General features: G+C 40.7%; 1 long non-coding RNA gene across 2 annotated transcripts in view; it reads right to left on the reverse strand.

Moving 5' to 3' along the window:
- LOC133073801 (uncharacterized) overlaps window positions 1-11,508 on the reverse strand; it is a 45,847-nt gene that overhangs the window by 33,895 nt on the left and 444 nt on the right. The window contains exons 2-4 of one of the 2 annotated variants that reach the window (XR_009697049.1): window positions 4,187-4,333; window positions 2,515-2,607; window positions 2,106-2,343 (exon numbers count right to left, since the gene is read on the reverse strand). This is a non-coding gene — a long non-coding RNA (uncharacterized LOC133073801). The remainder of the gene's footprint in view (window positions 1-2,105; window positions 2,344-2,514; window positions 2,608-4,186; window positions 4,334-11,508) is intronic. The other variant, XR_009697048.1, reaches the window with a different exon arrangement.

Here is an 11,508-nt window from a genome sequence, read left to right on the forward strand (position 1 = left end):
CTTTTGAACACAAACAGCCCTTTTTCCTTGCTTGTGTCAGTCGCTTACTCAGTCATGTTCCACTCTTTGCGATCCCATGGACTGTAGCCTGCCAGGCTCCTCTGTCCACAGGATTTTTCAGGCAAGAATACTGGAATGGGTTGCCATTTTCCTCCTCCAGAGGATCTTCCCAACACAGGGATTAAACCCATGTCTCCTGTGTCTCCTGCACTGCAGGATTCTTCACCTGCTGAGCCATCAGGGAAGCCCCTCTCCTTGCTTGGGGCCCTGCAAATAAATGTTGTACTCTCCTTTACCACAACCTACCAGTGCCAGTAGTTGGCTTTGCTACAAGGCAGGCAAGTGGACACAAATTTGGTTCGGCAACAACTTCTCAAAAAATAACTAGAGCTTTACTATTTCCTAGAAGACAAAAAAAAGAAAACAGCCCTCAATCTGTCAAATTGGATAGACAGGTGAATCAGTTATATTTCTATTTTGAACTCATAGCTCTACGGGCCACACTCTACAATTAGATTATACCAGATGATAAGACATCTCTTCAGTTAGTTTCTGTGACGTAGCGGTTTTTTTTTTTAATTTTTATTTTATATGGAAGTACAGCCAATTAAGAATGTTGTGATAGTTTCAGGTGGACAGCAAAGGGACTCAGCCACATATATACATGTATTCATTCTCCCCCAAACTCCCCTCCCACCCAGGCTGCCACATATCATTGAGCAGAGTTCCCTGTCAGACAGTATGTCCTGTTGGTTATCCATTTTAAATATAGCAGTGTGCACATGTCCATCCTAAACTCTGTAACTATCCCTGTCCCCCACCCTGGGTAACTGTAAGTTTGTGAGTCTGTTTCTGCTAGATAAATAAGTTCATTTGTGTCATTTCTTTTTAGATTCCACATGTAAGAGACGTCATAGGACATAATAAGAAATACACATTTAGCCTTTGGTTCCTGGCCCAAATCTAAACACTTGGCAGACAGCAACATGTGCACCTTTTATTATAATACTTGATCTCTTGTCCTCAGTTCCTTAAATCACTCCAGAGCCATCAAGGTGAAGATATCTTATTCATAACAAGCCCCCTTCCCCTACAGCTGGTTCTATGTTAATGAGATGACTTTTGGAGAGCACCTAAGGATGCTGCTGGCTGCCAGGGGAACCAATTCAAACAGAGAATTAGAACTTTCAGTCCCACTCTGTCCTAGGGGAGAGGAAAGAAGAAAGGGACTGGAGGTTGAATCAATCACCTATGGCCGACAAAAGTTTAATCAACTGTCTCCACAAAATTTTAAAAGGATGGGTCAGAGAACTCCTGGGTTGGTGAACAGGTAGAGAGTCAGGACAGTGGCACATTCAGGGAGGGCATGGAAACTTTTGAGTCCTTTTCTGATACCTTGCCCTAGGCATCTCTTCTATTTTGCAGTTCCTGAGTAATATTCTTTTATAATAAAACAATAATATAGTACATAAAATGCTTCTCTGAGTTTTTTGAGCCACTTTAGCAAATTAACCAAATCCAAGGATGGCATATGGTGAGAAGCATAGGTGATAACCTAGACTTACAACTGGCTTCTGAAGTGGGAGTGGGGGTCTTGTAGGACTGACTTCTCAACCTATAACCCAAGGAGTGGGTCCTAGGAACCCCTGATTTGTAGCTGGTCATCAGAAGCACAGGTAACAACCTGGGCTCACAATTTTCTTCTGAACTATAGGGCAGTCTTGTGGGACTGAGTCCTTAACCTGTGGAATCTAATACTGTCTCCAGATACATAATGTCAGAATCAAGTTAAATTGTAGGACATCCAGCTGATGTCAGAGAATTGCTGATGTGGGGAATGCCCTCCCACATACATACACCCCACACATAGGAATTAGTGACAAAATCTTTCGGTCCCCAAAATGGGAATTCTTAATTATTTGCCTAAATGGTTTATAAACTATTTTATAAGGAAAAAAACAAAAACATATATCAAGCACATAATTTTGAATACTAAATACACACTATGATACTCAAACACAAGACATAAACAGGCTTCCTCTGCTGCGGCTGATCTTTATATAATGGGCACAGCAATTAGGCTGGAGACTACTCAGATATTTTACCTATATGTGTGGTTTCCATGAAGGGATCTTTACTTAGAAGTCCAAGCATTAGCTACCCAGAAGATGCTGTCGCTCTGAAAAGGGCAGCTATGGTTCTCCCAGCCTTTTGGCCTCCTTGCTTAACAGCGAGCATTGGGCTTGCAGTTGTTATCATCCAGCAGAGATGGCAGGAACATCATAAGTAGATTCAGGGAAGTAGGAGACACAGAATGTGAGGCTTACTTATGAGGAAAACAGACTATGAAGGAAAAAAGAAGCATAATTATATTAGTGAACTCTAAAAGAAGTGCTATCAGTGCAAAGATAATGTCTGTAACTATAGCTATAGGAATTTCTTGTTTATGGTTCTTTAATATTTACTTACGTCACATTTCTCACAAACATGTTAATAAAGTTAATAGGTATGTACCTGTCTCTCCACAGAACTCTAAGAACCCAAAACCTCAGAACCTTGTACTTGGTGAAATTAGATAAGGGACACTTCCAGTATGTACGCCAACTCCTAAAAATAGAAAATAATATTAATTTACATAGGTTTTGGTTTAAGTTTTCAATAGATCTTAATACAGGGTAGTAAGTGATCTCTCATTGAAATGCTGTTTTTTGTCTTTGTGTATCTTACTTTCTCTGCTGAAACAAACTGGGGGAATAAAAACCAGAAGTAATAAAAATTTACTAAGAGAAAATGTGCCTCTCTGGATTAGTCTAGTCAACGTAGAAAATACTTATGTACTATTGCATGTTAATCAGTTCAGTTCAGTTACTCAGTCATGTCTGACTCTTTGCGACCCCATGAATCGCAGCACGCCAGGCCTCCCTGTCCATCACCAACTCCCGAAGTCTACCCAAACCCATGTCCATCGAGTCGGTGATGCCATTCAGCCATCTCATCCTCTGTCATCCCCTTCTCCTCCTGCCCCCAATCCTTCCCAGTATTAGGGTCTTTTCCAGTGAGTCAACTCTTTGCATAAGGTGGCCAAAGTACTGGAGTTTCAGCTTCAGCATCAGTCCTCCTGAACACCCAGGACTGATCTCCTTCAGGATGGACTGGTTGGATCTCCTTGCAGTCCAAGGGACTCTCAAGAGTCTTCTCCAACACCACAGTTCAAAAGCATCAATTCTTCGGTGCTCAGCTTTCTTCACAGTCCAACTCTCACATCCACACATGACTACCGGAAAAACCATAGCCTTGACTAGATGGACCTTTGTTGGCAAAGTAATGTCTCTGCTTTTAAATGTGCTGTCTAGGTTGGTCATAACTTTCCTTCCAAGGAGTAAGCATCTTTTAATTTCATGGCTGCAATCACCATCTACAGTGATTTTGGAGCCCCCCAAAATAAAGGCTGACACCTTTTCCACTGTCTCCCCATCTATTTCCCATGAAGTGATGGGACCAGATGCCATGATCTTCAGTTTTCTGAATGTTGAGCTTTAAATCAACTTTTTCACTCTCCTTCACGTTCATCAAGAGACTTTTTAGTTCCTCTTCACTTTCAGCCATCAGAGTGGTGTCGTCTGCATATCTGAGGTTATTGATATTTCTCCCGGCAATCTTGATTCCAGCTTGTGCTTCTTCCAGCCAACCATTTCTCATGATGTGCACTGCATATAAGTTAAATAAGCAGGGTGACAATATACAGCCTTGACGTACTCCTTTTTTCCTATTTGGAACCAGTCTGTTGTTCCATGTCCAGTTCTAACTGTTGCTTCCTGACCTGCATACAGGTTTCTCAAGAAACAGGTCAGATGGTCTGGTATTCCCATCTCTTTCAGAATTTTCCAGTTTATTGTGATCCATGCAATTGAAGGCTTTGGCGTAGTCAATAAAGCAGAAATAGATGTTTTTCTGGAACTCTCTTGCTTTTTCAATGATCCAGCAGATGTTGGCAATTTGACCTCTGGTTCCTCTGCCTTTTCTAAAACCAGCTTGAACATCTGGAAGTTCACGGTTCACGTATTGCTGAAGCCTGGCTTGGAGAATTTTGAGCACTACTTTACTAGTGTGTGAGATGAGTGCAATTGTGTGGTTGTTTCAGCATTCTTTGGCATTGCCTTTCTTTGGGATTGGAATGAAAACTGACCTTTTCTAGTCCTGTGGCCACTGCTGAGTTTTCCAAATTTGCTGGCATATTGAGGGCAGCACTTTCACAGCATCATCTTTCAGGATTTGAAATAGCTCAACTGGAATTCCATCACCTCCACTAGCTTTGTTCATAGTGATGCTTTTCCTTAGAAAGCATGTTAATCAGAATTAATATACATCAAGAATTATAAATTGCAGTTGCACTTGAGCTAATTTGAATTATTCTGACCATGTCAGAAAAACTATGATTCAATGTTCTCAAGGAAAATCATGGTTTTGATGTTTATGAGTTTGAGAAGTCTATTTTTATCCAAGAGCCAACTGGTTGATATTAAACTCATCCTAACGATACCTGTGCATAATGTCATTGATTTAAAATATAGTAAAAAGAGATTAAAACATTATTGAAACACTGAACAGCTTTTAACTATAAAACCTGTCCTTAAGGTACAACTAATATATAAATCAGATAATGAACATTAGTTAGTGGAAGAGTTATAGTTAACATTGTCAAGCATTTGAATTTTAGGTGTCAGAATTGAAAACAGGGAGAAGACCCCATCATTTTGTGATGACACAGCTCTTTCAATTAGACTAAAAGTAATAATTATTCATACATTGATAGATAACTACATGTTTCAATAGCTAAATTAAGCTTAGAAACACAAACATGGCACTGAAGTAAATGGACATGGAAAATTTTACTTGTATTGGGTTGGCCAAAAAGCTTGCTCAGGTTTTTCTTTTTGTATTTATTTTTAACTGGAGGGCATTCAGGTTTTTCCACAAGATGTTACAGAAAAACCCAAACAAACTTGTTGGCCAATGCAATATCTTTCTCATTCTTTTCCTCTCAACCTTCTTCACCTCAGTAAAATGGTAACTCTTCTAGTAGTTTAGGGCAAAAACTATGCATTGATAGCTGATGCTGTTCCTCCTCTCATCCAAATCTTGAGTAAATTCTGTTAGATCTGTCTTTGGAATATATCCAGAATAGTCTCATCAGCTTTAGCCTGGGTCTCCCGCATTGCAGGCAGACTTGTCTGAGCCACAAGGGAAGCTAGCTTCTTTGCTATCAGCTGTCATTTCCAGCTTTGGACTATTACAATAGTATTTAATCCTAAGGTGTTCATTACTTCCATTGTTCATCCCTCCACCTATACAACTACTAATAAACAATCACTTAAATCAGACACTGCTTTAGGTACTTAAGTACACGGAATTGTCTCTTTGGCCTTTCCAAAAGGAATGCCTCTTACCCATCCTAAATTTATTTTGATACATTGTTTCAGGACATAACGATCAGGGGACTAAACAGTCAATAATGAGAAAATTAGTGACTCAGTAAGGAATCATTGTCTAAATCAAGATTCCAATGCTTTGCTTCTAAACTGGAAAACCTAACTGATATGTCATTTAAAATATTCTGATAAACCACTGTAAGTAATGATTTTTGGCAGACAACACTGAAGGAATAAAAATTATTAGAACACATTACTGTATAACATTTTTTAATTCCTCTCAAATAAACAAGACATTTTGGCCTTTACATCTCTTAAGTTGAAAAAGAGAAAAAGAATTATGTTGAACTCAGTCAGATTACAGCAATAAATAACACTCATCCATGAAAACTTTACTTAAATGATAAAAAAAATTCAATCTCTTAAGAAATGTATTTCAATAAAGTATTATTTTTATAATACTCAAAATTGTGACATTTGTACTTTGAGCAGATGTATACTAATAACAGCTGTAATGATACGTTTCTTTGAATTGACAAGGTTCATAACATTATAATCACAAGATATGCAATGAGTGTAAATACACACACTTTTGATGCTGCAGAAAAGAATGCTAAACAATAAAATTTTCATACCTAAAACCTTACCACCTAGCAGTAGAATTCTGTAGGTCAGAATTCCTCAATAGCACAACTACTGACATTTTGGGCTGGTTAATTCTTTGTTGTTGGGAATTGCCTTGTACAGTGTAGGATGTTTTGCAATATTCCTGGCCTCTTCCCACTAGATACCAGTCCTGACTCCTTGGTTATGACACCAAAAATGTTTCCAGAGATTTTCCAATGTGCCCTCTCCCCACCAAGAGGCAATATTCCCTAATTGAGTACCACTGCTGCAGGGGACCCATTGATGGATCACCACCATGTCATGGTGAAGGGGCTTGAGTAACTCAATGAAGCTATGAGCCATGCCATGCAGGGCCACCCAAAACAGATGGGTCATAGTAAAGAGTTCTGACAAAACGTGGCCACTAGGGGAGGTAACTGCAACCCATTTCAGTATTCTTGCCATGAGAACCCCATGAAGAGTATGAAAAGGCAAAAAGATACGAAACTGAAAGATGAGTCCCCAGGTCAGAAGGTATACAATATGCTTTGGGGGAAGAGTAGAGGACAATTACTAATGGCTCCAGAAAGAATGAAGATGTTGGGCCAAAGCAGAAACGATGCTCAGTTGTGGATGTGTGTGGTGATGAAACTAAAGTCCGATGCTGTAAAGAACAATATTGCATAGGAACCTGGAAATGTTACGTACTCAATGGACATAAATTTGAGCAAACTGCGAGGTAGTGGGCTTCCCTTGTGGCTCAACTGGCAAAGAATCTGCCTGCAATGTGGGAGACCTGGGTGCGATCCTTGGGTTGGGAAGATCCCCTGGAGAAGGGAAGGCTACCCACTCCAGTATTCTGGCCTAGAGAATTCCATGGACTGTATAGTCCATGGGGTTGCTAAGAGTCAGACATGACAGAGAAACTTTCACTTTCACTTCCAGGAGACAGTGGAAGACAGAGGAACTTGGTATACTGCAGTCCATGAGGTCGCAGAGTCAGCCACAACTTAGTGACTGAACAACAACTATAGGGGATATAATAATGACATAATGTAAAACTTTAATTATCTAAGAGCAAGTTCATTTCTTAAAACTATATGATGGGTATTCCATTCTATTGTTTCCCTCTATTTCTTTACATTGATCACTGATGAAGGCATTCTTATCTCTCCCTGCTATTTTTTGAAACTCCACACCCAAATGAGTGTATTCTTCCTTTTCTCCTTTGCCTTAAGCTTCTCTTCAAAACAAGAGAAAACAACAGAATGTAAAGACTAGAGATCTCTTCAAGAAAATGAGAGATACCAAGGGAACATTTCATGCAAAGGTGGGCACCATAAAGGACAGAAACAGTATGGACCTAACAGAAGCAGAAGATATTAAGAATAAGGGGCAAGAATACACGAAAGAACTGTACAAAAAAGATCTTCATGACCCAGATAACTACAATGGTATGATCACTCAAGTAGAGTCAGATGTCCTGGAACACGAAGTCAAGTGGGCCTTAGGAAGCATTACTATGAACAAAGCTTGTGGAGGTGATGGAAATCCAGTTGAGCTGTTTCAAATCCTAAAAGATGATACTGTGACACTGCTGCACTCAATATCCCAACAAATTTGTACAACTCAGCAGTGGCCACAGGACTGGGAAAGGTCAGTTTTCATTCCAATCCCAAAGAAGGGCAATGCCAAAGAATGTTCAAACTACCGCACAATTGCACTCATCTCACACGCTAGCAGTGTTATGCTCAAAATTCTCCAAGCCAGGCTTCAATAGTACGTGAACTGTGAACTTCCAGATGTTCAAGCTGGATTTAGAAAAGGCAGAGGAACCAGAGGTCAAATTGCCACCATCCACATCATCGAAAAAGCAAGAGAGTTCCAGAAAAAATGTCTACTTCTGCTTTATTGACTACGCCAAAGCCTTTGACTGTGTAGATTACAACAAATTGTGGAAAATTCTTCAAGAGTTGGGAATACCAGACCAACTTACCTGCCTCCTGAGAAATCTGTATTCAGGTCAAGAAACAACAGTTAGAACTGGGCATGGAACAACAGACCGGCTCCAAATTGGAAAAAGAGTACGTCAAGGCTGTATATTGTTACCATGCTTATTTAATTCATATGCAAAGTACATCATATGAGATTCCAAGCTGGATGAAGCACAAGCTGGATTCAAGATTTCTGGGAAAAATATCAATAACATCAGATATGCAGATTACATGACCCTTTTGGCAGAAAGTAAAGAAGAACTAAAGAGCCTCTTGATGAAAATGAAAGAGAGTGAAAAAGTGGGCTTAAAGCTCAACATTCAGAAAACTAAGATCATGGCATCTGGTCTCATCACCTCATGGCAAATAGATGGGGAAACACTAGAAACAGTGAGAGTCTTTTATTTTTTGGGGCTCCAAAATTACTGCAGATAGTGACTGCAGCCATGAAATTAAAAGATGCACGCTCCTTGAAAAAAAAAGCTATGACCATCCCAGACAGTATATTAAAAAGCAGAGACATTACTTTGCCAACAAAGTTCCATCTAATCAAAGCTATGGTTTTTTCAGTATTTGTATATGAATGTGAGAGTTGGACTATAAAGAAAGCTGAGCACTGAAGAATTGATGCTTTTGAACTGTGGTGTTGGAGAAGACTCTTGAGAGTCCCTTGGACTGCAAGGAGATCCAACCAGTCCATCCTAAAGAAAATCAGTCCTGAATATTCATTGGAAGGACTGATGCTAAAGCTGAAGCTCCACACTTTGGCCACCTGATGCAAAGAACTGACTCATTCGAAAAGACCCTGATGCTGGGAAAGATTGAAGGCAGGAGAAGGGGGCAACAGAGGATGAGATGGCTGGATGGCATCACCAACTCGATGGACATGAGTTTGAGTAAGCTCTGGGAGTTGGTGATGGACAGGGAAGCCTGGTGTGCTGCTGTCTATGGGATCTTAAAGAGTTGGACAAGACTGAGTGACTGAACTGAACTGAACATGGGTATCAAAATACTATGATGTTTAAACCCAGTGCATACATTTAAAAGAGTGAATTATTGTAAAATTACATTTATAATGTACTGGAAATTACATTACTTTTTATTACTTAAACTTATGGGGAAGAACTTTGGATGTTAGCTCACAATCCATTAGCCAAAAACATTCAGTAGTTTACAGGATAGGTGGGTAATGTACATTCAGTTCAGTCGCTCAGTCGTGTCTCTTTGTGACCTCTTAGGCTGCAGCATGCCAGGCTTCCCTGTCCATTACATTAACCTTCATTTACTGTTTTTTTCCCCAAAGCCTAACATGGCACTTCAGAACACGCTGAGTTTATCTCATATAGCTCTAAAAAAAAAGCCTTTTTTCTTCCTCCTTAAGAAATGTATTAAGTTCTAGAAGACTTTCTTTCTTTGTAAAAGTCTAGAAAATGTAACTGCAAAGAGTATCAGGGTTTTTATTTTTATTTTTTTAGTGTTTTTAAACAAATGTAAAATATTTAATACAAAGCAAGTATTTTTCAAAATTCAACATATACAGCCTAGAAACAATTTTTTACTTCTCCTCTACAAATGATGCCTATACAATTTTCAAAGACATGGAGGCTGAGAATGGTCTAAGAACTCCGAAGATCTTTTCTATACAGAGAAGCAATACTTCCTTAATCCTGTTAGTAATCCCCTAGATAGTCTTGGGTGCCTGCTCAGTCGCTTCAGTCACGTCTGACTCTTTGCTACCCTGTGGACTGTACTGCACCAGGCTCCTCTGTCCATGGGATTCTCCAGGCAAGTATACCCGCGTGAGTTTCCATGCCCTCCTCCAGGAATAGTCTTGCATTATACCTCAATTCTCTCAGCTTAATCACTGGCAAAAATTCCAGTGGAATCATTCATGCTAAATAAAAATATAAAAATGTATGTAGTGATTTTACTGTTTTAAAGCAATTCCACATAAATCATCTAGTATTAATTGAACATATCTAAATGACAGGAAGAAAGGATGTTAGGGATAAGAATTTTGCAGTTTAGTAATAACTTGCCCAGTTTACAAATCAGCAGAGATAGCAGCAGAGCTGACATCCCCAGTCCAATCACACCGAACTATCAGTGAAATCCTTATTGGAGATATTGTTCATAATTCTACATTTTATGAAGTTATGGAATGCTCTGAAAGTAAGTTAAATTAAGTTACTGCCAAAGGCTTCAAAAAATCCTTAGCTCTATCAAACTTTCACTTTGTACAAACTGGAAGAACTAAAACCGCCCAGTTTGTCTGTAGTCAATGTAACATCATTTAAAAGTCACTTCTACGCTGAATATATTTTGAATATATTTGTTAATTGTACAAATATGTTTTTTCCCCCAAAGTTTGAATTCTTATATCACGAAGGTCAAAACACTGACTACAATAGTACTTCTCGAGTATAGCTCTTCCTTTCACAAGTAAACAATGTTGAGACCACCACACAGAAACCAGCACAGACTTTTCTCATTAAGCCCTTCTAGAGTTGATTTCTACATGGCCAGTGAATGGGTCTCCTAAACATCATTGTTCAATCCCTGTCATTAACTCGGTTAAAACCCAGATATTTTAACACCGCATGAGGAATCACTTGTCCATGAGAAAAACTACTTATTTTAATTACTTTGGCGCTAAAACTGAAAAGCATTATAACTGCATATTTCAGCTACTGTAGTCTGGGTTCCCTTAAACTTCTACCAAAATAAGGCGCTGGAGCTACAGATTTCCGAGTTATTTTTGCAGTCGTGGCGTGAAGCTGAGCCAAGATGCAGGTGTGGAGCACCAGGCAGCCCGGGTCCCCATGGCTATTGTCACAGCAACGCGTCGCAGCTCTTGGGGCAGGCCTGAGTCCGAGGCGGGGGGGGGGAGTGAGGGCCTGCCGGCGCCTAAAGGACCTTCAAGGAAGGCCCTGGGACAGACTCCCTAGAGTTGAACAAAACGCCTTCAGCTGAAGGAAACCGGCTGGGAAAGCTGCCGGGGAGCCAACTAGCTAGCCCCTGCTCCTTCGCAATGGCTAGGGCAGATTTCCCGGCGACGCCAGGCCGCGTCTGTTCTCTCTTCATCCTATTTTGCCTTTGTTATCACGATGCCTCGCAGACTTCTCTTTTCTGGTGCCCACTCGGCTCTAATTTAAGACGCCTTCACAGACGTGACAGATGCCGAAGGTGAAGCCCCTAAACAGTCCCTCCACAGCCGACACCTTCTCCCACGTTTTCTCCGCCCCCGGAGCGAGCGGCGCGCGGGACCGGGGCAGGCGAGCTCTCGCCGCGGCCTCGCCTCGCCCCGCCCCCGGGCGCGCGCCCCCACCCGTTCAAGGCCCGGAGAGCACACCGCCCCGCCTACTCGGCCTCCACCCCGGCGCGTCGTGCGGAGGGCAGGGGCTTGCAACAGGCTTCTGCGGCTCCTTTATTTTTTTCCCCTAAGGGGACTGTTTCCACGATGGCAAAAAACGGGTTCC

Source organism: Dama dama, chromosome 19, assembly GCF_033118175.1.
Source record: "Dama dama isolate Ldn47 chromosome 19, ASM3311817v1, whole genome shotgun sequence".
In the NCBI taxonomy this organism is placed as follows: Eukaryota; Metazoa; Chordata; class Mammalia; order Artiodactyla; family Cervidae; genus Dama; species Dama dama.